The sequence below is a fragment of the Mustela nivalis genome (genome assembly GCF_964662115.1).
Source record: "Mustela nivalis genome assembly, chromosome: 14".
NCBI lineage: Eukaryota > Metazoa > Chordata > Mammalia > Carnivora > Mustelidae > Mustela > Mustela nivalis.
In genome coordinates, this window is record NC_139033.1 from 58,702,065 (window position 1) to 58,729,985 (window position 27,921).

Sequence of the window (27,921 nt, forward strand, 5' to 3'; positions counted from 1 at the left end):
AGAAAGAGGATTCCACACGATGAGCAGCAGATGCTTCGGGTGACTTTGACAAGATGCAGAGATGTCAGGTTGGAGGAGAGAGTCACTTACATTCATTCCTAATGTAATCTGTCCACGACCACGGCCATGCCTCCTCAATACTGGAGACATTACACTGGTTCATACTCTGGCACTGAAACATATATACTTCTGAACTCACCGAGACCATTAAAAAACTTCTAATCCATTAATCTGTGGAGAGTAATAAAGATTTATTATATTCTACAGAAATATAAATATCCAAGGAGTGATCTTGAATAGTGTTTAGAAAACCTCCACCATCTGTTGTCTGATGGTAAGATGAGGCATTCTTCTATTCTTCAAGGGAGAAAGATGTCATCATAAATGAAGTTCTATTGAATGAAAGACCCAGGAGTTCAACCAGGGGAGTCAGTCAAGTGCCTGGATCCTCTGCCTTGGTTTCAGTACAATTGGTTTTTCAAAGATGAATATTGTCTTCAGTTTTCCTGCAGGCTGGTCTCACTCCTAGTTGCTGCTAGTCTTCCCAGATAGCATTTTGGCAGCCATGCCATTCTGCCCATTGCAGTTTCCTGGAGTTGTGAACAGTCCCACTACAACATGTCTTCAAAACGTGTGCATTACTCCAGGAATGACTCTCAGTGAATACTGCTGTTGACTTTTAGTGGGCAGCACAACTATGTAATTAATCATTGAACCAAGTCCACATTTGGGGTGTTTTACTTCAGTGACCGTGAAGTCATGGCATGCTTGGAACAGGAAAGGGTCACAGAAGGCATCTGACCTAGTCCTCTCATCTTGAAGATGAGTAAACATTTCCGACGAGGTGAAAGCATTTGAGTTGCATCCTTCAGCCTTTCAAATGGACACATCTGAAAGAAAAATTAAGTCACTGAGTACTTGGGAAGAGCTGGCCTGTTTATAAGAGATATAAGCTATTTCTGGAGGCAAGATCACAAAAGGTGAAAATAAAAATAACCATAAATGATTTAAATAGGAGCTTATTTTGTTTCTAAGATTTTATTTATTCATTTGACAGAGAGAGAGATCACAAGTAGGCAGAGGTAGGCAGAGGTAGGCAGAGAGAGGGGGAAGCAGGCTCCCTGCTGAGCAGAGAGCCCGATTCGGGGCTCAATCCTAGGACCCTGAGATCATGACCTGAGCCGAAGGCAGAGGTCCAACCCATTGAGCCACCCAGGCGCCCCTGAGCTTATTTTTAATTTTATATATATATATATATATATATATATATATATATATATATATTTTTTTTTTAAGATTTTATTTATTTACTTGACAGAGATCACAAGTAGGCAGAGAGGCAGACAGAGAGAGAGGGGGGAAGTAGGCTCCCCACCGAGCAGAGAGCCTGATACGGGGCTCAATCCCAGGACCCTGAGATCATGACCTGAGCTTAGCCCACTGAGCCACCCAGGCTCCCCAAATTATATATATACTTTTAAGTAATCTCTACACCCAATGTGGGGCTCGGACTCCTGACCCAGAGATGAAGAGTCACATGTTCTGTGGACTGACAGCCAGGTGCCCCTACTTAAATAGTAGCTTAAAACAAAATTAGAAGCAATATAAGAAAATAGTTGTGATTGGTTGTATACAAATATAAGATCTTTTTTGTGATTTTGCACAACACTGGTAATTATATAAATAGTTTGCCATTGGACATCCTTCTATTACCCATACAACTAGCCATCTTTTTCAAAGGAGAATGTTTATGCCTAAGCTTTAATTCCAAAACATGTAGTTGCTTCCCATGCTGCCATTATAAAGGTTTAGTATCCAAAATCTATAAAGAACTTAGCAAACCCAACACCCAAAGAACAAATAAATCGATCAAGAAATGGGCAGAAGACATGAACAGACATTTCTGCAAAGAAGACATCCAAAACACATGAAAAAGTGCTCAACATCACTTGGCATCAAGGAAATACAAATCGAAACCTCAATGAGATACCATTTCATACCAGTCAGAATGGATAATAATTAACAAGACAGCAAGTGACAGATGTTGGTGAGGATGTGGAGAAAGGGGAACTCTCTTACACTGTTGGTGGGAATGCAAGCCAGTGCAGCTACTTTGGAGAACAGTTTGGAGGTTCCTCAAAAAGTTGAAAAGAGAGCTACCATACTTCCCAGCAATTGCACTACCGGGTATTTACCCCAAAGATACAAATGTCATGATCCAAAGGGGCACGTGTACCCCAATGTTTAATAGCAGCAATGTCCACAATAGCCAAACTGTGGAAAGAGCCTAGATGTCCATCGACAGGTGAATGGATAAATAAGATGTGAGATTATATACATATATATAATGGAATATTATGCAGCCATCAAAAATTGAAATCTTGCCATTTGCAATGATGTGGATGGAACTAGAGGGTATTATGCTAAGCAAAATAAGTCAGTCAGAGAAAGACAGTTATCATATGATCTCACTTGATATGTGGAATTTGAGAAAGCAGGCAGAGAGGATCATGGGAGAAGAGAGGAAAAAATCAAATGGGATGAAACCAGAGAGGAAGACAAACCATAAGAGACTCTCGATCTCAGGAAACAAAATGAGGGTTGCTGGAGTGGAGGGGGTTGGGAGGAATGGGATGGCAGGGTGATGGATATTGGGGAGGGTATGTGCTATGGTGAGTGCTTGCTGGGAATTGTGTTAAGACTGATGAATCAGACCTGTGCCCCTAAAACAAATAATACATTACATGTTAATTTAAAAATAAGCAAATAATATAGATAATGTTGTCTTTTCACTTAGGGAGAAGATAGAAATATATTTTATCAGTATATACGAGTGTATGTAAATATGTTCCTATTATGGAAGGCTTCTTTAAGCTAGCAGATAATAAGAAAAACAAGAGATACTATTTTGATTGATAACTATGGGTCATGCACAATGTTTAAAGCTATATATGTATGCAGTCGTGTATGTATGTGTTGATATTATAACAATTCAATCATGTATATATACATATAAATATATGTGCATATATATACATATGTGTGTATAGTTTAATGTTTATGACAATAGTTTTTTCTTATCTCCTTTTCAAAATTTAAGCTCAGAGAAAAACTTGCCCAAAGCCAAACAATCTCTATATGGTAGAGCCATAATTTGAAATCTTGTTGTGTTAGCCTCCTAAGTCTTTGCTTCTGACCACTGTACAAACATGGTACCAATTTTTTTGATCCTACCGTCAGACATATAGGTTGGACTGAGTCTGTTCTGTTTATGTTGCTTGTTTTTTTAATGTGTTAGAAGTTTAATATTCTGAATTCCCAAATCCCAGAAAATAGCAGGATATAGTAAAAACTGGCAGGTTGGATTTTCTTAAGGCACAACGTTGGTAACTTAAACTATCTTATAATATTGAAGATGTCCCTGGAATAAAACAGATGTAAAGTTTACTATACTTATTTCATAAATGGAAAACTCACGCAAATAAAGGGGTCTAAAATACCATTTACTTCTAGCCAATGCCCTCAAAATTGGAAACATAGGTCAGCTGAAAAATAAACACACAGAAATTATGGTAGAGGAATGGATCTGGAGTGGCAACAACAATTAGGGTAGAGATTTTATGCAGAACTTTCTGGGAAACTTGGTGGTAAGAGCTATTCTTCTGTGACTCCAACTAAAAGATCAACTTCTTTTAAAAAACAGCATCATGTGTTAAGAGGTGTGGACATCATTTTCTGACATTCTATCAAAACCCATATTAGCTGTACCCTGTGAAAGAACTGTGGCATCCTCAGATGTGGAAGTCAACAGCAAATTGCCTATAAGAAAGCATTAGAACAATTGCATTTTGTGTGCTGTGTCTTCCCCTCTCCCTGTTTCTATTTGGTCTTTTGTTTCAACAGCTGGAAAAGTGGGGCAGGGTGGAGAGACATGGCTCACATGGGAATTAGGGGCCATGGACAAAAGTAGGTGCAGACCGGTGGACCAAGTGGGATGATGACATGGAGCGAGGCAACTCTCCAGATGCCGTGCCAGGTGCACAAACCTTTCTCACACCTGGTGCCCTGCCAGGGCAGGTGGCAAAATGGCTGGACGGAGTCACTCTCTGTCCCTTTACAATGAGCAAAAGCTGTTGAAAGAACAGATGTAGTGAATCAACGGACACTGGGTGAAACTTATTAATTTTACAACTTCAACTGGGATTACTAAAAGGGTAGAATTTCTCCAAACCCGGTACAATATTCCAAAACAACATTACTGGTAATGAGTTTATTAAAAGCACAATATACAAGATTATAGGAAAAGGTCATACAAAGAGAATTAACTTAAATTCATAAATCTTTCTTCATGGCCTTGGGCAATTGGATACAGTGTGTCAAGAATTTTCCACGATCATTTTGTAATATATGTATATACCTCTAATAAATTGTATTGGCCTCTTTTCTTCTTCTAATTGATTCCAATAGAAAACTGGCTACCTATCACTCAGCATATGAAGAGGGATGTTATTAAAATGCCAACATGTATATCGTGAACAACTTTGTGGTCAGAAATGCATTAATATAGTCTGTCACATTTGAAGCTATTAATTTTGTAATTTACATATGAATCTAATCAAAGATCAGTCCACTTAAAGAAAAGTAAGCATCTCTAAGTTTGCTTTTTTTTTTTTTAACCTTTATGTATAATTGCTAACCATAATACATAAACTAACAAACTTGGGAGACTTAATGACAATATTGCTCCATTAGATTTGCTGTAGAGTATTATCTGGAACTCCATGCCAAATGAGAACGAATAGCCAGAAGGTTTGTCCAAAACCTAAAGTTATTAAGAGTGATCTGTAGAGTAGCAGTCATACAAGGACAAGAGGGCTTTCAGTGGAATGACGTTTATGTTAAAGTAATATAAAATTCACATTCGTCAAAGGTTAACTCTACCTTAAACACAAAATTGCAGGAATAAAAACGAAGCAAAATATTTAAATGGAATCACAATGTCCCTGACACCTATAAGGCCTAACTCAGAAATAACGGCCTTTCCCACAGCAGAGCAGTGCCCTCTCTCTAGCTGGTCTCTGTGTTAGCAAAGTGAATACAGAAAAATCAGCTGATTCTAGGTCAGCAGCTGCAGAGGTAAGGGAAAAAAAAAAAAAAATCTTTTTTTTTTTTTTTTTTTAAGGCTCTGGAGAATCCCCTTACAGGAGACAGGGAAAAAATCAATGCCAAATAGCTCTCAAGGAGATGCCACTAATGGTTCCTCTACTGCAAGTCCGTTGTGAAAAAAAATTCCTTCACAGCGAATCAATAGGGCAATGCAGCGCCAGAAGCCGCCTGTCTTGTGAACCACTGATGTCCCCAGCAGAGGACGGCGCCTTCCTCAGTCTCACCCCTCCAGGCCCAGCAGAGACCATTCCTGACAGCAACAGTGATTGATGACGTGGTTCAGACAAAGCAGCAGAAAATGTCCCCCCGTCACTTCTTGTTGTTGAAATGGTATTTTAACCTACTTAAAGAAAATTTATAAATAATATTAGATGCCATTCATAAGGCGCTTACTGTGGGCCAGTGAAGTGTGAAGGGCATTGCCCTTTTTTACTGAGGTATAATGGACATACAAATATTTATTAGTTTCAGGTGGATGATATGATGAGTCAACCTCTGTATACATTATGGAATGAGCACCGCAGTAAGTCTATTCTCTGTCACCACACAAAGTTACAAAAATTTTTTTTCTTGAGACAAGAACTTTTAGGATTTGCTTTTTTAGTTTTCTTTTTCCCTTCCTCCCTTCCTTCTGTCCGTCCGCCCTTCCTTTCTGCTTTCCTGCTTTCCGTCTTGCTTTCTTTCTTAAAAGCTCTATGCCCAGTGTGGAGTTTGAATTTACAAACTTGAGATCAAGAGTCGCATGTTGTACGGACTGAGCTAGCCAGATGCCCCTCTTAGCAACTTTCAAATTTGCGATATATTATCATTGACAATAGTCCCCATGTTGTACATTACTTATTTATTTTATGACTGGAAGTTTGTACCGTTTGACCTGCTTTGCCTATTTCACACTCTGCTTCCCCCAAAACAACCAATCTATTCTTTGTATCTATGGGTTTCGTTTTGTTTGTTCATTTGTTTTATTTTCGATTCCACATAGAAGTGAAATCATGCAGTTGTTGTCTTCTCTTACTTATTTCATTTAGCACAATACCATCTAAATTCATCTATGCAGGGGTGCCTGGGTGGCTCAGTGGGTTAAAGCCTCTGCCTTCAACTCAGTTCATGATCTCAGGGTCCTGGGATCGAGCCCCACATCGGGCTCTCTGCTCAGCAGGGAGCCTGCTTCCTCCTCTCTCTCTGCCTGCCTCTCTGCCTCCTTGTGATCTCTGTCAAATAAATACATAAAATCTTTTTAAAAAATACTAAATAAATTCATCTATGTTGCTGCAAATGGCAAGGTTTCTTTCTTCTTGGGCGCCTGGATGGCTCAGTGGGGTAAGCCTCTGCCTTCAGCTCAGGTCATGGTCTTGAGGTCCTGGGATCAAGTCCCCCATTGGGCTCTCTGCTCAGCAAGGGGCCTGCTTCCTCCTCTCTCTCTCTCTCTCTCTCTGCCTGCCTCTCTACCAACTTGTGATATCTGTCTGTCAAATAAATAAATAAAATCTTAAAAAAGAAAAGATTTCTTTCTTCTTTATAGCTGATTAGCATTCCCTTGTGTGTGTGTTGGTGTGTGTGAGAGACCACCTTTTTTTTTTTTTTTAAAGATTTTTATTTATTCATTTGACAGACAGAGATCACAAGTCGGTAGAGAGTCAGGCAGAGAGAGAGAGAGAGAGAGGAGGAAGCAGGCCCCTTGCCGAGCAGAGAGCCCGATGCGGGGCTCAATCCCATGAACCTGAGATCATGGCCTGAGCCGAAGGCAGAGGCTTTAACCCAATGAGCCACCCAGGTACCCCACCCCCCAACTTTTAAAAGTAGGTTCCACACCCGAAGTATATCCCAGTTTGGGATTTGAACTTACAACCCTGCGATCAAGACCTGGGCTGAAGAGTCAGAAGCTTAACCGACTGAGCCAGCCAGGTGCCCCATTACGCTGCAACTGAGATAGAGGAGCATAGATCTTTTCAAATAAGTGTTTTCATTTTGTTCAGATAAATACCAGAAGTAGAATTGTTGAATCTTATAGTAGTTCTATTTTTAATTTTTTCAGGGACTTGCATCCTGTTTTCCATAGTGGTTGCCCTGGTCTGCATGCCCACCAACAGGACACAAAAGTTCCTTTTCCTCCACATCCTCACCAACACTTGTTATTCCTTGTCCCTTTGATAACAGCCATTCTGACAGGTGTGAGGTGATGTTTCATTGTGGTTTTGATTTGCATGTCCCTGATGACTGATGGTGAGCATTTTTCATATGCCTGCTGGCCATCTGGATGTCTCATTTGGAAAAATGTCTATTCAGATCCTCTGCCCACTTTTTTTTTTTTTAAAGATTTTATTTATTTATTTGACAGACGGAAATCACTAGTAGGCAGAGAAGCAGGCAGAGAGAGAGGGAAGCAGGCTCCCTGCTGAACAGAGAGCCCAATGCAGGGCTTGATCCCAGGACCCTGAGATCATGACCTGAACCGAAGGCAGAGGCTTTAATCCACTGGGCCACCCAGGTGCCCCCTCTGCCCATTTGTTTTTTTTTTTTTTTTTTTTAAGATTTTATTTATTTAATTGACAGAGAGAGAGAGATCACAATTAGGTAGAGAGGCAGGCGGGGGGTGGGGGAGCAGGCTCCCTGCTGAGCAGAGAGCCCAATTTGGGGCTCGATCCCAGACCCTGAGATCATGACCTGAGCCGAAGGCAGAGGCTTTATTTAACCCACAGAGCCACCCAGGAGTCCCCCTCTGCCCATTGTTAAAATTGGATTGTTTGTGTTCTTGTTATTAAAACTCCTTCATCCTCCACTCTAGAATAGGTATTATTTTCTCCATTTGAAGTGATGTAAATGGCATGAGGCCGTGCAGCCTGCATATGGTGGAGCTGGAATGTAGACACACGCTTGTAAGGCCCCGGTTTCTAACCACCACACTATATATTCTGTTCTAAAATACGAAGTTGAGAATAAGAATTTCATAAATAATCCCGTAGCCCTGGGAAGACTGCTTTCATTATCTTGCATTCCCTTTCTTTGTGGTTCATATGAATATTGCTGCAAACTTCTTTTTGGTTTAATGTTGCCACACACATTCCCTTATCCCCCACTGTCTCCTTTCGGTTTAGCAAGAGTAACCGCTTTCCTAGAAGTGACTTTGTACCCAACACACCTCCCCAGCCACCAGTCGCTGTTTATTAGTTCAAGGGTGGCTACCTGAGCCAAGCTGGGCTTGGAAGTTTGTTCAGGAGAAGTTTTGAAATTTGGGCAGAGAGATGTCAAAAGCTAGAGAAGGAGGGAGAAATGGAGGGAGGAGAGGAAATGAATCCATTTCTCGCTGCTTTAGCTAGAGCATGTAAGTGTCAGAAGCTATGCGCAGTCCTGTTCTTCACCGTGGCCTGCAGGGATTGAGGGCAGCCTTTGCACAGTGAGAAAAAGGCAGAGCACCAGAGAGAGAGGGAGAAGGAGGACCCTTGGATTCCCCACAGTGTTTCAGGGTTTGCTTGGTTCCCAAGGCCTGGCTGTGACTCTGTCCTTGGGTTCTGTGAAATGTGTCGATTTTCCAAGAAGGTCTCTCTCTTACTTAAGACAGTTACAGTCTGCTCTTGTCACTTGCCACAGACTTCGGAACTGATTTTTTGTAACAAAAATAATACTAAAAAGTGTTCTAAGCATTTGCCCAGTTGTCCGTCTCAGAAACATGTCAACAGGTCTGGAGGGGAGACGGTGTCAGTGAAGTGCACAGATGTCCCTTGGTTCAGCGGGGAGCATGGACAGTCTGACTCTCACACCGACTGGATCCAGAAGGAGACTCACCGGCTGCTGCAGCTGCAGGCTCAGAGCAAAGGCAGCGTTCTGGGGTGAGTTAATCCAAAGACAGTTGCACCATTTCCTTTTGCCTTGCCTCCTCCATGCCCATCTTCTTCTTAGGCCAGTAGTAGGACAACTGCCACCTGTGACTTAAGGAGGTTTTCCTACTGTCCCCAGTGTATTTTTGTGGCCCTCAGTTCTTGCTACAATTCCTGTGGCCAGGGTGGTGGCGTGTGCTCAGGGGAGGCCCGAGTTCCTGAACCAACATCTGGAATGTTGGATGCAGGATGGAGAATATGAAGATCATGACGGTTCCTGTAGGGCAGGCGTGGAACAGATGAGGGAGTTTCTTCCACAATGTCTGCTCAAAGTCCTTTGGGTAGACTAGCATCCTTGAACATGCGCCTTCCTCTTCCCTGCTGAGAAGCAATGGCTATGAACAATATTGGCTGTGGAGACAAGACTGCCAGAGATCTTTCAGATTTCTGGCTTTTCTCTGAATCTTCTTCCTGTCTTCAGCAGCACCTGCCGCTCTTACATTCCTTGCTTAAAAAACACTGGAGTCTTTGGTCTGCACTGTGGAACCTTGACATGGTGATGATAGCCCCTTCTGAGACAGCCAGGGAGGCCGGGGAGGAGCCAGGGAGCTGAGCTCTCCGGGGCTGGTAATCCTTGTGGCCCTGCATGAGCTGAGCCCACTGCCGAGCTTTATCTGGGCTCATCTGCTTCTTGTGACAACTTGCTATTTTTCTTGGCCCTGAATTTCTGAGCAGTAGTACTGGGTCTGGAGATGGCTGGCACATCATAAGTACTACCCAAGTAGCTGAGAAGCAGAACAGAACTCTCAAAACAGAATGCCTAGGCTTGTATCCCAGCTTGGACACTTACCAGCTATGTGACCTTGGACAGTCCACTGAACCTCTCTGTGCCCCATTCTCTTCATCTGTAAGACAAGGTTAATGATGGCTTAAGTGAGTTAATGTATGTGAATCATTCTGAAGAGTGACAGGTACATAGTAAGCCCTAAGTATTTGCTAACATTATTGTCATTATCATTTATTATCGGAGACCTGAGACAGGAATTTACTAGGTAGAGTCACGTTAACCCGCAGTACTTTGCAATCAACCCCTGGAGTGAGATTGGGATTGCGCAGAGGAAGGAGTTGAACTGTGATGCAGGTGTCACCCAGCCCAAAGGGAGAGGTGGGCAGGGCGTTGTCCTTTGAAGATTTTGTGCTGCTCCTCACTCCACCTCCCTACCCCCTGTGAGGAATGTTGGCTGCAGGCTTTCCCTGAGGACAGGTGTGACACAGAGGCAGCACAATTTCTAGGGTGAGACCTGGCTGTGAGCCACTGGCAGACCTGACTCTGGGTCTGAGTGCTTCAGTCATGGAGGGGAGATGTGGGCGGTTCCCAGCAACCACCGCATGTCTTCCTACGGGACCCACTTAAGAGAGGACTCAACCCAAAGACATTGAGCTGTGGTATCAGCACCGGCTTCAGCAAGCGAGGCATTGTGTTGTCCTCTTTATGGATTCCAGCTATAGCTCCTCAGGGGGTCCATGTCTGAATTATAAATCACACTCCCCCCCACCGCCCAGTGTACAAAGAACATGACAACTATGAAAAGTTGTAAAATGGGGGGCTGGGCAGCAACACACATTTCCAAACACATATCCTCTCCTGTTGGGTCAGAATAGCAGGAGCTCCAGGCCTTTGTTAGCCACACTGGTAAGCTGACACTTACCAGCTATATGACCTTACAGCTGAAGCTGTGCTCCCAAAGGGACTGTCCTTTCTATTGCCTTTGTTGAGCCCAAGTTCTGTACTCTGGGAGGAACTCTACTATTCAGTGTCCTCTCTGGCTATATCTGGGCTGAACATCAGCACAGAAATCCTCTCCTAAAGGATATATATCTACTAAGGAACCTGTTTCTGTATGGTAGGCTTTGCAGGTCATAGAATTACTTGGAGTTTGAATGGTCCCCAAAAGCCCCACAACAAACTTCTCTTATTGGCTTGAATCAAGTCAAATCTAAACTTAAAGTAGGAATGGTCTAAATAGCTTGGGCTTGAGATCCTGAATTAATGATTGGGAAAGGGGATGGGTTTATCAGGTTGGGTATAGCCCTATAGAGGTCATCAGTTTCTCAAGCCCTGGGCTGCTAGCCAATGGGAAAGTGAAGCAATCGATGTTGGGCAGCAACCCATCCCTTGGCCCATTAGCAATTTAACTGGATCAACTGCTTGAAGAGGCAAGATATATAAAGCACTGATGAATTTTGAGAAATTTGCAAGCTGATCTCCTCCAGTCACACTCAAGAAGCCACAACTGTACCTTTAGCCTAAAAAAATTGCTTAAGGGAGATGATCTATTCTAGAGTAAGGCTGAGGGATTTTACCAGCAGCAGAGAGGAGCAATTAGCAAATCAATTATTTGGCCTTACTTATATCACTATCATATGATGGCTCATTGTTCATTTCAGAAATCATTAATCTCAAGGGTTACCTAAAACACAATTATCAAGTGCTTTGTCTGTCTCCCAGTTAGGGACCCGATCTCATTCAACCTTACAGACCTAATATCTAGTGGGTCTTAAACATGGTAGAAACATGATGAGAATCTGTTAAATAGCAAGGGGAGGTTCCTTGTATCTAGTCACTCCCAACAACTCCACAGTTACTGATACTTTTAAAATGAGCTTTGCTTGGAATGCAACCTTTTCTTCTCTCATCCGTCTGTATACTTAGCACAAAATGCAGGAATACAGAGAGTTTTTGAGAAATGGAATCATAATATTAATGTCAACATACCTTTAAAGCAAATGAAGTCTTCTAAATTATTTGAAAGTGATGGAAAACAGTTTGCTTTTTCAGGTGTATGAATATGTTAGCTATGTCGTGTCCTGATAAACTGTTCCTTATGGGAAAAGTAAAAACATGTCGAGTTTTTCAAAGCCTTACCTGTTGACAAGCACATGGAAATGTACTCACAACTTCACTGATTCTCAGACCCGCAGTCAGTGATGCGGGAGCTCGTCCACCCCTTCCTCTATGAGCATCAGGGCTTCTGGGGTCCTTCGTCAGCCACATTGGTAGCCTGAAGCTGTTTCCCCCACACACTTGCAACTGAGTCTCTTGCCATGGGGGCACCGTCACTGCCGCACAGTACTTTCTTTGTCAGATTGTACCACCCTTTGCTGGCTGCTTACCCTGGCAGGGCTGTTCTGATTCTCTAACACAGGGTGGTTTGCCTGATACCTTTACCTACTCATTCCTGAGAGAGAGAGAGGGAGAAAGAGTGAGTGTAGGCGGGTGGGTGGGGAGCAGAGGGAGAAGAGAGAGAATCTGAAGCAGGCTCCATGCACAGCCCCGAGCCCAATGCTGAGCTCCATCTCATGACCCTGAGAGCATGACCTGAACCAAAATCAAGAGTCAGATGCTTAACTGACTGAGTCACCCAGGTGCTCCTTACTTACACTCTTAATAGGTACCCTTCTCTCTGTTGGTTACTATCACTGATTCCATATTAATACATATAATTATATAGAATATTTTCACTTGCTCATATTGTTATTTATGGACACATGAGAATTTGTATAGTTTTACTGCACATTTTCATGGCATTTTATGCATGGACTGTAACTGATTTAATGAATTCCCTATGACTGGACATTTGGTTATTTTCTTGTTATTATAAATAATGCTGCACTGAATATCCTTGCAGTCAAACCTGTCCCTTTCCTTAAATTTTGCTTAATAGCTAATTTAATCTGTTTTACATGCTTCTTAAAAACAAGGAAATGATTTCATAAGTAGTTCAAGGCCTGAGTAGTTTTCAGAATTTAGAAGAGCAACTGACAAAAATAGAAAACACTAACAATCCTACCATGTATACCAGCTTAATTACCAGCTACAACAATTCAAGGAAGAGCTGTCCAATGGCCTAGAGCAACGATCTTCCTGGCGACTTTGGTTTTGTGTAGAAGCTGCTTACCATCAAGTAAACAATGTGGTTTTGAAATAATTTTCAGATGTTTTATTGCTTTTGCTTTAAATCTGTAATGAGCCATTTGAATCTAAAGAAAATACAACTGAATAAGAACTAAAGGAGCTCCTTTCCTTTTTACCTGGGTAAGTAGTACAAACATTTAAACAGGAGAGTAGAGTTTATAGAAGGGCAAACTCTGGAGAGACGAATCATGGGAAATCTAGTGAGGGTAAAGAAAGGACTTCAGGAAATTTCTAAAGCAGAGCTGGCTGTTTGATTTGCTAGGACTGTAGGAAAACTAGCTGAAAAGTGGAAATTAGGAAGGAGACTATAGGTGTCACCATTTATCTTAGTTCTACTTTGTTCGTTCTGCTGGTTTCCTCACTATCAACCAGAATCTAAATCTACTTTGTAAGAGGCAAATCCTAGGTCAACTATCCATCTCTTACTCCAGGGCTCTCTCCTTTTCCATAGTGGTTTTGTGCACCATGATCCTTACTCACTGATAGGAAATTTCTCTATATCCAGGTAGATCTCCCAGTCATGACCACCACTTACAAATTAGTTGTCTGCCTAAAATAATAATAGCCATTATTTTTACGTACCACATGCTGGAATAAGGTCTTTATTTTCATTATTTGATTTTACTCTCATAATAAACCTTGGTTCAAGCCTACTTAAACAGTAAGAAATTGTACTGGTTTGTATTTTAAAAAATGCAAAAGTGGTATTGGCTTCGGCAAGGTTTTATCAGGGTTCTGTTTCCATTCTTCTGCAATTCTACTCAATTGTATGTCTGCTGTATTCTGAAGCTCAATTCCCTGGTTATATGGAATGGGTGCTGGTGGTATTGGGGACTCCTTATATGCTTTTTTGAAACATTGTGGGGGAGGGCTTCAACAGATGAGTTCTGTGGGGACACATTTCAGTCCATAGTCTTTCGTATCTCCTTAGCCATCATTCCTGGCCCACTCATTAGAAGGAGAATGGGATTCTTTTTTTTTTTTTTTTTTTAGATATTATTTATTTATTTGACAGAGAGAGATCACAAGTAGGCAGAGAGGCAGGCAGAGAGAGAAAGAGGAGGAAGCAGGCTCCCTGCTGAGCAGAGAGCCTGAAGTGGGACTTGATCCCAGGACCCTGAGATCATGACCTGAGCCGAAGGCAGAGGCTTAACCCACTGAGCCACCCAGGCGCCCCAGAGAATGGAATGCTTTTTTTTTTTTTTAAAGATTTTATTTATTTATTTGACAGAGAGAGATCACAAGCAGGCAGAGAGAGAGGAGGAAGCAGGCTCCCCGCTGAGCAGAGAGCCCGATGCGGGGCTCGGTCCCAGGACCCTGAGATCATGACCTGAGCCGAAGGCAGAGGCTTAACCCACTGAGCCACCCAGGTGCCCCGAGAATGGAATTCTTATCATTGCCTTAGACGGATCAGCTGAGATAAAAAGAATTTGGGGATGTCAACCACAAAGTATACGGTAAAGTAGGTACACTTGCAAATGAGGAAACTGAATCTGAGATATGTTAGGTAAATGGCCAAGGTCATGCATATAATGAGTGAGAAAGTCAAGATTTTTAAACTTGATTGACTCTTGTTCTTTGCAGTCCATGACACTAGTTTGCTTTCCTAATTTGCAGTTTATCTGCTCCTTCTACTTTTAGGCTGTGTGTCCTCTTTCCATAGCCGTTACCTTGTCCCAGCCTCACAACCTGAGTGGACAACCCAGGACCCTGAGCTCCATGCCCCACCTTGGGCTGCAGGGATGGAGGGTCAGGCCCCAAAAGTGAAAGGTGCCCCAGTGTCCTCTGGACTGCTACTTAAAAACTTTTTACCAAGTCCTTACTTTCTGAAGGCGTTTTAAGTGCTCCTTACTTAACTTTTTTGGTGGGATGCCACCCTTCTATTTTCCTGCCCACTCCCATGCCCCCTTTCCTTGCCAATCACAAGTCCAGCTTGCTACCTTTGCTTCTGACTGGCCAGCTACAAATTGGAGCTTCCCACAATCCCTCCATCAACTTTCCCTTCTATTTTCCTGAAATCTCCATCAACTTTTAGATCTCCTACTATTTGTTCACCCTGTTCAACCTGACTGGAGGCCTCTGGCTGGATTTTGTGACCCTCCTTCTGGGAAAAAATAGAAATGTTGAAGTAAGATAACCATGATACTGTGATTTATAACGGGAAATATAGATTTGGTCTTCATCCTTGCTTCCATTTCACAGACCTCCAAAAGCTCTTGGCATTTCCTAAGTGATAGGAGCACTGGGAACACCTTTTGTTATACCATTTGGTCTTTTATTCTTCATTCCTGAAATAGCTCGGGAGCCATAAAACTGTAAGGAATGTCTTGTTATTCATAACAAGCCCCTTTCAACCACACAGGAGCGTATGTTATTGCGGTGACATAAATACAGATGTGTTATTCTAGGGATGGGGGCTAGTTGCCAGGGGAACCAACCATGGTTACAGGATGGAACTTTCGGTCCCACCTTCCAGCCTCCAGGAAGCAGAGAGGGGCTGCAGGTTGAATCCGTTGCGGGGCCAATAATTTAATCAATCACGCCTATGTCATGAAGTCTCCATAGAAGCTTAAAAGGACAGGGTTTGGAGAGCCTTCGGGTTGGGCTAAACACATGGAGGTTTGGGGATGATGGTGTGTCCAGAGAGAGCAGGGAAGCTCTGCACCCCTTCCCACATAACTTGCCCCATGCATCTCTTCCATCCGGCTGTTCATGAGTTCTATCTTTTTTTAAATAAACCAGTAATCTAGCAAATAAATTGTTTTCCTGAGTTCTGTGAGCTGCTCTGGTAAATTAACCAAACCTGAGGAGGGATTGTGGGAAGTTCCAATTTGTAGCTGGTCAGTCAGAAGCAAAGGTAGCAAGCTGGACTTGTGATTGGCAAGGAAAGGGGGCGTGGGAGTGGGCAGTCTTGTGGGACTGAGACCTATTGAAATAAAACGGCTAGGTCCCAGATGGAGCCGCTCCTGCGTGGGTTGCCACATCAGCAACTGAAACTTGGATAATTTTCGCATCCCTGTAAATGCTTGTCCAGAATCGCTGTATATCCAGCCAGCCAATTCTCAACTGCCAAGAAATTGTAATTATTTCCTTGTTCTAAATAAGGTCAGATATGTGACCTCAACCAATCAACTTAAGCCAAATACTTTTTCCTGATTCTGATGGACCTGCTAGTCTTATTTATTTATTTATTTATTTATTATAAACATATATTTTTATCCCCAGGGGTACAGGTCTGTGAACTCCCCTCCCCCCTCAGCAACCCTCAGTTTGTTTTGTGAGATTAAGAGTCACTTATGGTTTGTCTCCCTCCCAATCCCATCTTGTTTCATTGATTCTTCTCCTACCCACTTAAGCCCCCATGTTGCATCACCACTTCCTCATATCAGGGAGATCATATGATAGTTGTCTTTCTCCGCTTGACTTATTTTGCTAAGCTAGTCTTATAAGGAAATCCCCGACCTCCTAGCCAATCATACCCAGTTTTCACGTTGCCTTTTCAAACATTTTCTAAAAATCCCTCTCTCCCTAACAGCCCTTGGAAAGAGTGCTCCACCGCTTGGGAGGCACGGGACTCCCCCAACCATGGATTGCTTTCCAGTGCATAAAGGACATCAAACTTGTCACTAAATTGTTTTATTTTTATCATCTGTCAGCCCTTACTTAACTCGTGGGATCTGATAGTATATGGGATCCGATCAATACCATCAGGATTGAGTAAAATTGTAGGACACCCTGGTGGTATCCCAGAATTGGTGGGTATATGGAAAACCCACCCTTTTGGTGTCAGAGTGAGATAGTATTGTCATCGGGTATGGAGAATAGGGGAGACACAGAAGTAGGTTTTGTTTTTTGTTTTTTGGGTTCAAGCCTTCTCTTCTATTTCCGGGCTGAGTTACTCAGAACAACTTGGTTAAACCTTCTAATCCTCAGTCTCCTCCCTTGTAGATTATGGATACTAATACCCATTTCACAAGGTTGTTCTGAGACATTAGAATCCATATGCGAAAATGTCAGACAAGAAATACGTCCTTAATGAATGGGAAATCCTACTTCCTTCATAAATTTCCTTTCATCTCAACCTGAACTGGTTACTCTCTCGGAACTGTCATAAAAACCACAGCTAACACAACTGGTTTGACTGTTAACAGGGCACTATGTTGTGATAACTCTTCTGCTGCTGCTTTAGGCTTCCATTTAAAACTCGTAACTACTTAACTTTCCAATTAGATTGTAAGCAATTTACAGTCTCTGTAAGATGCAGCACAGGGTCTTGCCCATAGATTTGGAAAGAATACCCAGTGCAAAACTTCCTCTTCTTCAGGCATAGTTAACACTACTTTAATATGCTCAGTAAATACCAGTCATTCTCAGCTATGAGGCAGACAGTAGAAACACGGTGTAGGAAAACTATGTACCCCTCTGTATTTTGAAGGATGGCAAGAGTCATTGTGAATAAGGACACAGACCTTTATTGCTATTCTGATGTGGATGTTGTTAGTACTGACTCAAATTCTCAGTAACCTCAAGAACAGTCTGTTCAAGCTCCCATGGGTGGTCTTGGGCCAGTTTCCATTTCAGGTTCCCTTTATCCCAGTTTTTTTTTTTTTTTTCAAAGATAGCTTCTGCCTTGGTTCCTATTGCAAAAGTTGTTTTCCTGGTATCCTTCCAAGAATTCCATGCCAAGAATGACATGACTGTCATTTCTTGTCCCTAGTAGGAACTTCTTGATAATGAAAGGGGATGCTATTTATATTTACATTAAGGAAAGAGGCCTCACGCAGTACTAGTCTAGGCTAACTAACCATCCTTCTATCCTTGTACTGGTGTTTTGCCTTAAGCTTGCTTGTTTTTTCCTTGAGGACCAAGAAGAGCCTGTCACTGAAATCCAGGCTGGTTGGTGAGTAGAAGTCACCACCAAACAAACAACAGATATCCCAGACATGGATTACCTTACCTGAGGACACTATCTTTTGCCCTTCTGGCTGGACTCCTGTGGTCAGCTGAGTCAAAATCTCCCACCCCCTTCCCACAGGAGTAGACTGGGCCACATCCCAAGATTAGTCGGTGTTTTACTCAGAGAAAATAGCCACATTCCCATGCAATGGGGGGAGTGCTGGTTAACCAATTACCTGGTTAAGGTACAAACAGTCCTCATATAAGAGCGCAATAGACATGGTGCTTTGCACTTAGAGAACTCTTCCATGACCACGTGTGCTGTTATTTACAGCACTCCCAGCTCTGCATGAAGTAGGTCATTGGGTCAGAATGCTTTTGGGAAGTTCCAGCAAACCAGTGTTGCCTTGGCTGTGACTCCCAAGCAACTCCCCACCCACCCCAGGTTTTTTCCTGGGGGTCTCGTCATCTCTGCCAAGTCAAGAACTTGGGTTTTAAAAGCTAAGTGAATTGGTGGATATGCACTTTATAGTGATTCTTGTAAAGTGTAAGTATCTTAAATGAAGCGGTAAACCTCAAATATAATATTTTGGTCAATTATACCTAAATAAACCTGAAGAAACAAACAAACAAAGAACTTGGGTTTTTATGACTCCTGGTTTTATGTATGTATGTATGTATGTATGACTCCTATTAGACACCACTTGACGCCAAAACTTCCCAAGACATCTTTGCCTCTCATTATATTTGCTCCTTGAGGTAAAAGCACTTTCCCTAGAAGGCTATATTAAAATTGCACATTGACTTAAAGGGGAAGAACGTTAGTTAGGACACAGATGATGCCATTGCTTTTGGGTGATCAGAATACTAATACTTCAAAAGTCAGAGTTTTTAAGGTTGGGGGGCGTTGGTCCCTAGATATGTTTGCCAAAGGGCTTATCAGTATAGTTTCATCTCCTTGATGGTATTTCTGTTAAATAGGAAGATAAGATCAGAAGACTCCAGTTAAAAGACCTTCCTTGAAGTAAGTTCAGTCCCCTTTTCTTGGCCTGTATTGCTCTTCAGTGATCTTTCTGCTTCTGAAAATTCAAATAAACTCAATTCAGTAAGCATTTATAAAGGCTTTGTGCCTGGTATTTTAATAGGCAGGCACTGGTGATTCCAAGTAGAATGAGACATAGTCCTGGCCTTCTGGAAACTCAAAACTTGGGGACACTAGGGTGGCTCGACAGGGTAAGCAGCTGCCTTGGGCTCAGGTCATGATCCTAACGTCCTGGGATGGAGTTCCCGCATGGGGTTCCTTGCTCAGCGGGGAAGCCTGCTTCTTCTTCTTCCTGCCGCCCCCCCCCCCCCACCTCACCCTGCTTGTGTGCATGCTCTCTATGATTTGAAAAAAACAAAAACCAAAAAATCCTAAAAATCTGGTGGACCATCTGAGAGAACCATGCACCCCATAAAACTTATCACCCTCATTGTCAAAACTTCAGAGCTCCCATGTTATTTTTTTTTTTTTTTTAAGATTTATTTGACTGAGTGTATGTGAGAGAGACAGAGCACAAGAGTGACAGGCAGAGAAAACCTCAAGCAGAATGAGCACAGAGCCTGACGTGGGGCTCCATCTCACAACCATGAGCTCACAACCCGAGTGGAAACCAAGACTCCAATGCTTAACCAACTGTGCCATCCAGGCGCCACACCATGTTTTTTATTTCCTTTCCACTAAAAACAATCCACCGCCCAAGGCTACCTGCTGAAAAAGAACAGATTATACACGCCTCTTTTACGGAAAAATTCCCATTAGGTTGCAAATGTATTCTAATGATCTATGTCTTTTAGAGATTTTTTTGGTTGTTGAGTCTCTGTATAAAGTAGATTAAGTACAACTAGATTCACATTTATAGTAAATTCTAATGCATACTTCTTCCCACCTGAAGGAGCCCAAGAAAAGACAAAGATGGTGGAAAGGAATATCACAGCTATTTCCATAAAGCTGAAAAGCTGCAACCTGCACGGCAGATGTGCTCACTCAGGTTTTCTTCAAAAGACATGTGGGTCTGCATAAGCACCTATGGGAACATTTAGAAGGAACATTAGAAGGAACGTTAGCAAAGGTCTTCTAAGTTTCCTGAAAATGGGAAGAGGTCCCATGAAGTAGTACATTCCTTTTCACTAACTTTATTTTTTTTTAATTTTATAAAAGATTTTATTTATTTGCCAGAGGGAGAGTGCACAAGCAGGGGGAGTGGCAGGGAGAGGGAGAAGCAGGCTCCCTGCTGAACAAGGAGCCCAATGTGGGACTCTATCCCAGGACCCTGGGATCATGGTCTTAGCTGAAGGCAGACGCTTCACGCACTGAACCACCCACCCACTTTCACTAGCTTTACACAAAGTTGAAGCTAGACAACCTGTTGAAAGGGGTACTATAAGGTTGACGATACCTATATATTTTTTAATGAGGCATCTGGGGGCTGCACTCAAGGGAGGGAGGGACTCCCGGAGGATACTGGGCCAGTTTGAACTGAACATTTTGAAAACCAACTTTCTTGCTGCCCTCTAAAATATGAGTATGGTATATTTACTGAAAGAACCTCTTCTCTTGGGAGTGGAGGGAACTTGATAAAAGACAATATTATCTTATTATCTACAGGATTACGCAAGTTTGGAAGCTCTCAAGGAAATGAGGATCGCTGATCGTGTCCGCAGGTTTTGTCAACTTAGAAACCCACATCTGTTGGAGGGGTGACTCACTTTAGCTGAAAGGCTGTTGCTTTAAAAAAGAGACACAATCTGGGACATTATTCAAGCATTTAGAGCAGAGTTTAAACCCAGATGGGGATCAGTGCTTGGGTATTCATCAACTTTGCAAATGAAAACAAAATAAGGGGTGTCTGGGTGACTCAGTCGGTTAAGCCTTTGGCTCAGGTAAGGATCTGGGAGTCTCACGACGACGGGCTTCCTGCTCAGCAGGGAGTCGGCTTCTTCCTCTTTCTCTCACCCCTCACCCCACTCATCCTCTCACTCTCAAATTAATGAAATCTTAAGAAAAAAAGTAACAAAATAAAATTGAAAACAGTCATAGGTATATTTGCCTGCTTGTGAAGATGTACTTTTAATATTGTTGCTAAATTAACACTGATAACAATTTAGAGACAAGTTTTAAACCAATTGCACATTTTCTTCACAACTGTTTTAAATAGGACTGTATCATTAATTTAAAAAACTGGTCACTGTGGTATTGTGATTTATAACAAGAAATATGCACGTGTTCTTTATCCCCCTTGCTTGCGCAGAGTTCCTAAAATGCTTGGGATTTTCTAAGCTAAAAGGGCAATTAAAGTGTCTTTTGTTATGTTAAAGAAATGACTTTGGAAAGCGCCTAAGGAAGCTAGTTGGTTGCTGAATCCATCTTCACTGGCCTTTGAGTTCATCAGCAATGTCTATGTAGGACTAAACCTTTAACCTGCGGGATCTGATGCTAACTCCTTGTAGATACGTCAGAATTGATTGATATCCAGTTGGGGTCCCAAGAAATGCTTGATGGTGTGGGGACCCACCCCCTCTGCCAACGCTGGATTAGTATCAGAAGCTATTTAGATACCTTGTAGCCTCTCAAGTATTTACTTGGTTCACTGTCTGGAAAACTAGCATTCTTAGATTCAGAAATCTAAGTTATAAAAATATGAGATCTTCCAGTCCATCCCTGCATCATTTATAGAGTTGTTTCATCTACATAACAACTGTTCTTTAATGTTTCCTAAAAAAAAATTCATAATAATAGCTTATACTTACCCATATTCTAAGCCACGCACTGTTCTTTACATGCATTAACTCACTTAAGCAAGCCTACTTTCCAGGTTAACAATCTTAAGGAGAAAAATAGACCTTTTTCTTTTATAAGCAGTTCATATGTCCGTGATATATATAGCAGAAATGATCTTTCGTTTTTTGTTTTTGTTTTGTCTCGGTGTGTGTGTGTGTGTTTCTCAAGGGGACTGTCGTGCTTCCCTTTTCTTGTGTCTCATCTCAGAAGCTTCTGAAAAGGGAATTGATTCCAAGACTCCTAATACTCACTGTATCAGAATCTCTGCGGGCAGAGCAGTCCTCCTCTTCCGTTTCTCGGTTCTTCTCTGTCACTGCTGCTTCTAATCTGTTAGGCAAAATGGAAAACCTGCCTCATCCTGAGAAAATATATTTGGAGCCCTCTTCCTATATTTTTTTGTAATGCCATATGTTGGGGGAAGAGGTAGAAGAGAGAACATGTACCCTAGGCAGAGATGGTTCTTGTCAATAAGGTCAATCACTATAGCATATACATACGCCTTCAAGATTTGAACCTAGAGCTGTTCTTTCATTTCCCATAGATAGCATCACTAGCAGCTGCTTTACAAAAGCAACACTTCTGTGTTTCTTGGTGTTTCAGATTTTCTCATCTCTCATAAACTATGTTTATTTATCCAGCTAGTAGCATACTAGGAATTTTGAAAAAGTAATACATGTTTGTGGTAAAAAACAATTAAAATAGTACCAAAGGGCACACAGTGAAAAATAAGGGTTCCCCCACAGTAACACCCACCAACGGCAAACCACTGTGGCCAGCTTATGGGGTATTTTCCAAGCATATTCCATGTACACCAAACATATAGATGAATATATAAATCCCTTTTGTATACAAAACAACATTCCATGTCTTCTTTTATTCATTGAATAGATCCTCTTTTTTCACTTCATGGTCAAAAGATGACACTGAGTTCTCTTTGATACTATGCTTATTCTGTTTCCAAGCTTTCTGAATTACATTTCCTTCAAGGTATGCTTCAATATAACCATAATGAAAAGGCTGAGGATTATCTGACCCCACTCTGTTATTTGGATCTATCCCAGGTAGATCTTTGGTTCAGTCAACAATATTGCACAGCTTACAGGTAGAAGGAAGCAGAAAAAGATACAGAGGAGGAGAAATGACTAAATCACACACCAGTACTCATTAGGGCAGGAGTTTACAACTGTAGATTGTGACCCACAGGGAGGTTGTGAAATCCATTTACCGGGTTTAAAAGTCCAGGATTCATTAGAATGCAAGAAAAGCAGGATAGAAAACAGGCACAGCACCTATAGAAAAGCTAAGTATTGTCTTACAAAACATTCCTGCCTGCGGTACATTCACAGGCATGTGTGTACTGGTTTCCGAAGCGAAATCTATCCCCCAACCTGAAGTCACAGAAAAAAAGAAAAAAAAGGAAAAACATTGTTTCCGAGTTTACTCCTTAGGAGAACAAGTCCATTACATCTTAAGAAAAAGTTTGAAAAAGTCTGAGAACCAGTTTGTTTTTTGGAGATTCAAAACTCATACCAAGAAGTTCTGCGGTGAAGCTCGTTTAACCAAAGGTTTCCCAAAGACGGGCTGCAGAACTCTTCCCTGTGTTCCAGAGATAGCGTGAACCTCCCCCAGCAACAGTGCAGGGAGAAGCACAATTTCATCTGTGTTGTCATGGCCTCCAGCTTCTACTGGCAAGCTGTCTTCTTTGAGAGTGCTAAGTCCTGAGCCCGATTTTGATCTCCTCCTGTCTAGCCCTGAATACTACAAAGAGGGCTAAGACTGCTTCTCAAGTTTCCTCCAATCTGGACAGGCTAAGGTAAACAGTCTGGGGCCAGAATGCAAGAACCCAGGGTCTTCCCTTAGTAATTCCTTCTGAGGCTCTGCTGGTATTTACATAAGGAGCACTGGCTTAAGAGCTGAGTCCTAACATCAAGGAGTGATGCAGTAACAACTAGTCGTCTAGACAAGTTACTTAACTCCTCCATGTCTCCAGTTACCATATCTAAAATAAGGAGGCTGGACACTGATTTTGGAGGTCCCATTTTGCACAAGTGTTTGGGTCTTTATCTGGTATTTTAAATTTTCACAGTAATCCTGAAAACTTCTCTCCAGCCTATTTCCCCTGCCTTCCTTCTTGACTTACTTTCCAAAGTTTTATTGAGAGTCTGCTCTTTGCCAAGCATTCTATCAACTGCTGAAGATATGATGGTGCACAGATAATTTTTACATCCCGTTCCCAGCAATAATCTGCCTGGACAAAATGGTGTTTCCTTAACTCTGTCCAGTCTTGGCCCATGTGAATTTTGAGAAGGATATTCTTGCTCCTGATCTCTCTCATTACTAGAGAAAACATCTACTTTGCTCAAAAATAAATAAGTAAATCTATGACTATATTTACATTAGAAAATAGATTGTGTCAGCTTTCTATTTGGGATACTTCCCCAATAATATCCCCATGTTCTGTTGGAGAAGGCCCATGATATCTGTAAGTGTTGCCACCATACAGTGGGTGGTCTCAGTTCTTACATTCATGCTCTGAATAAGACCTATCCAGTGGAATTTTGTGCAGGCAAGAATCACTTCTGAACAGCTGAGAGACTGACTTAAAATTAAGTGAAAATGCTTGCGGATGCTAATATAACCATTCCTTAAAAAGGGTGACATATCCATGTTAAACCTAAATATCAAATATACTGAGAAGGTGGACACAAAACTAAATGTCCCATAATCTTTAATTGTATATTCTGCAAGTTTTCTTTAAAACACACATACACACACACAAACAGAAAAACAAAATAAGCAACATATGCTGGCTAATCTTTTAACATTCAGAAATACTTGTGGAATGCCTGCAACAGACATGACAGTCACTCTAAAACCTTATTTTTAGAAAAATTCCTATGTGTTAAACGACATTAAAAAGGTATACTCTGGGGGGTGCATGGCTGACTCAGTCAAAGGAGCATGTGACTCTTGATCTCGGAGTTGTGAGTTTCAGACCCATGGGTAGAGATCACTAAAAAAAAACCTGACCAACCAAACAAACAAACAAAAAACAACCCAAACTTTAAAAATAAATACATAATAAAAGTATACTCTCCAAAGGATGGAAGATGATCATTGTGTTGTACTTTGTACTGATCAGATCACATCTGGAATGCTGTTCAATTCTAACACAGAATTGCTCTATTTTTAGAGGATTACGGACAAATGAAAGTGTTCTCAGAGAAGCAGGGGATAATGGAAAAGAAACTTAAAGCCATGCCAAATTGGATCGTTAAAGAGGTGTATATTTTTAGTCTAGAGAAGAGCAGATTATAAGGGCACACAGTAGCTAGCTGGCTGTCTTTGCATTTGTGAAAAAAAGGTAGTATTTTTGCTATATATTGCTCTGGAAACCAAAATCCAGACAAAGGGTAGAAGTCATGGGAGGCATGTTTCAGCTCACGCTCAGCTGTGGATTAGACCTTTAGTTTGGTACTTGATCACCAGGGGCAATCAAGCAGAGGCTAACCTATCACCTGCCTGAAGTATTGTAGCTTTTAATTCTATTTTCAATATTAGGTTTTTATGTCCCTTCTTGCCCTTTGATCAGTCAGTGTGAAACCCAGAATCTGATCAAGGAACACACAAATCTGCAAGACATTTGAAGAGCTTTAGCTGGTACTAGTTGGTACAGAACCTCGGGTTTTTTTTTGGAACCATGTTATTCGCAGTAAACTGACTGCAATGTTGTGCATGACCTCATTCATATTTCTGATGTGTATTTCCAAGCAGAAGTACTGTAAAATATCTCATCTTAGGACCTCAAGGACATAATTTCAAGATATGTATAACTCGCAGAGCCAGAAAAGCAGTCTTTTGGCTTTTTAAGAATCAAAACTTTAAGAGGATTTCCTTAAAATAGATGGAGTTCAACTTGCCCTGCAATTTTCTGGAAGAAAACCTGTTACCAATTTTCAGAGAATCAGCCTGGAAAGTGCTCCCTGACTTTCAGGAGGAGGATGAAAATCGCACCCCATGTGTATCACATCCTGTGTGTGGGGAGAGGGACTCCATCAAGTGTCACTCATGGATACGTGCCCTGAGTGAGTGTTGGGGAGTAGGGGACAGGACGAAGCCAATGAGGGCATATGGCATAAGAAGAGAGAGTGGGGGAGGCTGTGCAGGAGGGTGGAGCTCTGCAGGAGACATGAACGACTGGCATGGCCTCTGCAAGCAAGGCTTTCAGCATTCAGCAGAGCAGTGAGAGTAAGCACAGATCCATGCAAGGAGACTGGACAGAGTAAGAGTCCTTTCCTTTCCAGAAGGCATTTAAACTGCACGAAAGAAGAATTGTATAGTCTCAGATTTCAAGCCATAGGTATTGAAGAATAGAGAAGCCCACTGATTCTGATGGTAAAAATATGACTTTATATTTGAATACTACCTTTGAAACACTATTTTGAATTGTGTAGTATTTTGAATACTATTTTTCAAAGTTCTTTGTCATTTAATGGGACCAGATATAACACAGTAGAAACTTCAAGAGTCTTGAAATTTTTGGAATCCCAAACCTGACTAATGGCTACAAAATTCAGGGTATCAAATGTCTTGGTAAAGCCAGAGAATTTAGTGGATATCACTAATGCCTCTGCATTTTATTTTTGTAGTAATCTTTAAAAAGATCAAGTCCCATATTTCACTATTCTCACCTATTGCGTATTTTGGAAGGTTAGAGTTAGTTTTGTGGTGCAAAATTCTGTCCAGAGGGGAATTGGGCCAGGATATTGCTGCCATAGCTTAAAGGCATGAACAGCAGGTCCAAGATGTATTTTGTAAGTTTATTCTGGTATATATATATTTTTAAAGATTTTATTTATTTGACAGGCAGAGATCACAAGTAGGCAGAGAGGCAGGCAGAGAGAGAGAGGAGGAAGCAGGCTGCCTGCCGAGCAGAGAACCCTATGCAGGGCTCGATCCCAGGACCCTGGGATTGAGCAGAAGGCAGAGGCTTTAACCCACTGAGCCATCCAGGTGCCCCTAGAATAGCAATACTTTTTAGACATAAAATGGAAATGGAAATTTTGTAGAATAGTGAAATGACAGGATCTGAGTGTCCTTATTTTAGGGTAAAACACTTTCATAGTACTTCCTATTATCTATTTTAAGGGTCAAATACTGATTATTTTTAACATGGTAGAAAATTGAGACAATTGTTTGAAAAATTCAATTCTTTATTCATATACTTTTCTTGCTGATCCCCGAGTTTCCAAAATGAAGCAAACAAAATAAAACACAACCAAGTTAATCATAGTTATTTGGACAGTTCAGACCAAAGGGGTCATTTGGTTTGAATTATATGGTTTGCCTTCCCCAATTAATCCTTCTACCTTGCCTATGTATAGATAATTGTCTTAAGGTTGCTAGCTTAGAAAAACAAATGAGTGCATTTTCCAGAAGGTAAGATGACTCAAGTGACTCATTTAAACTCACCTTGGAATAACTCATCTTGCACTTAAAGCAAGTACTAAGTATTAAGTGATACTGACAGAACTCTACACCTAACAACTACAGAGTTTTTCTCTTTGCTTGCACCTTTCAAATTTCTTTTCAAATTCATGTTTACTCATGAATATTGACTCAAAGACATTGACTCATTAAAAACTATCTAATGTGTCAATCATAATCATGTAGAAAATGCTATTTGGCTACAGAAGTATTAAATTAGAAATCACAAACGAGAGCTCGGTATATTAGGTTGCTCAGGCTACTACAACAAAATACCATAGAGTAGGTGGCTTAAAGATTAAGGTGCCAGCAAATTTGGTTTCTGGTAAGTCCTCTCTTCTTGGCTTGTACATAGCCAACTTGTACTGTGTCCTCATATGGATGCATGAGGAGAGAGAGGAAAGGGGAGAGGGCTCTCTGATGTCTCTTCTTAGATGGACACACTAATCCTACTGGATCAGCACCCCACCCTTATGACCTTATTTATCTTTTTTTTTTTTAACCTTATTTAACCTTAATTACTTTCTTAGAGTCCCATCTTCAAATATAGCTACACTGGAGGTTAGGGCTTCAACATATGAATTTTGGGAGGACACAAATGCTCAATCCATACTACTTGGAAAACCTCAAATATTTAGAAGTTAAAGAACAGGGGCACCTGGGTGGCTCAGTTGGTTAACCAACTGCCTTGAGCTCAGGTCATGATCCCAGCATCCTGGGATGAAGTCCTACATTGGGCTCCCCCTGCTCTGCAGGGATTC

General features: G+C 41.5%; 1 long non-coding RNA gene across 6 annotated transcripts in view; it reads right to left on the reverse strand.

The window, feature by feature from the left end:
• Positions 1 to 244: 244 nt before the first annotated feature.
• LOC309848249 overlaps positions 245 to 27,921 on the reverse strand; it is a 49,800-nt gene continuing 22,123 nt past the window's right edge. For 2 of the 6 annotated variants that reach the window (XR_014302917.1, XR_014302918.1), the window contains 2 exons: positions 21,925 to 22,000; positions 19,544 to 19,919 (listed from right to left, as the gene is read on the reverse strand). This is a non-coding gene — a long non-coding RNA (uncharacterized lncRNA). Of the gene's footprint in view, positions 891 to 7,084; positions 9,363 to 9,831; positions 9,887 to 18,496; positions 18,933 to 19,543; positions 19,920 to 21,924; positions 22,001 to 22,989; positions 23,062 to 27,921 lie in introns of those variants that run through there. The other 4 variants (XR_014302914.1, XR_014302915.1, XR_014302916.1 and 1 more) reach the window with 4 other exon arrangements.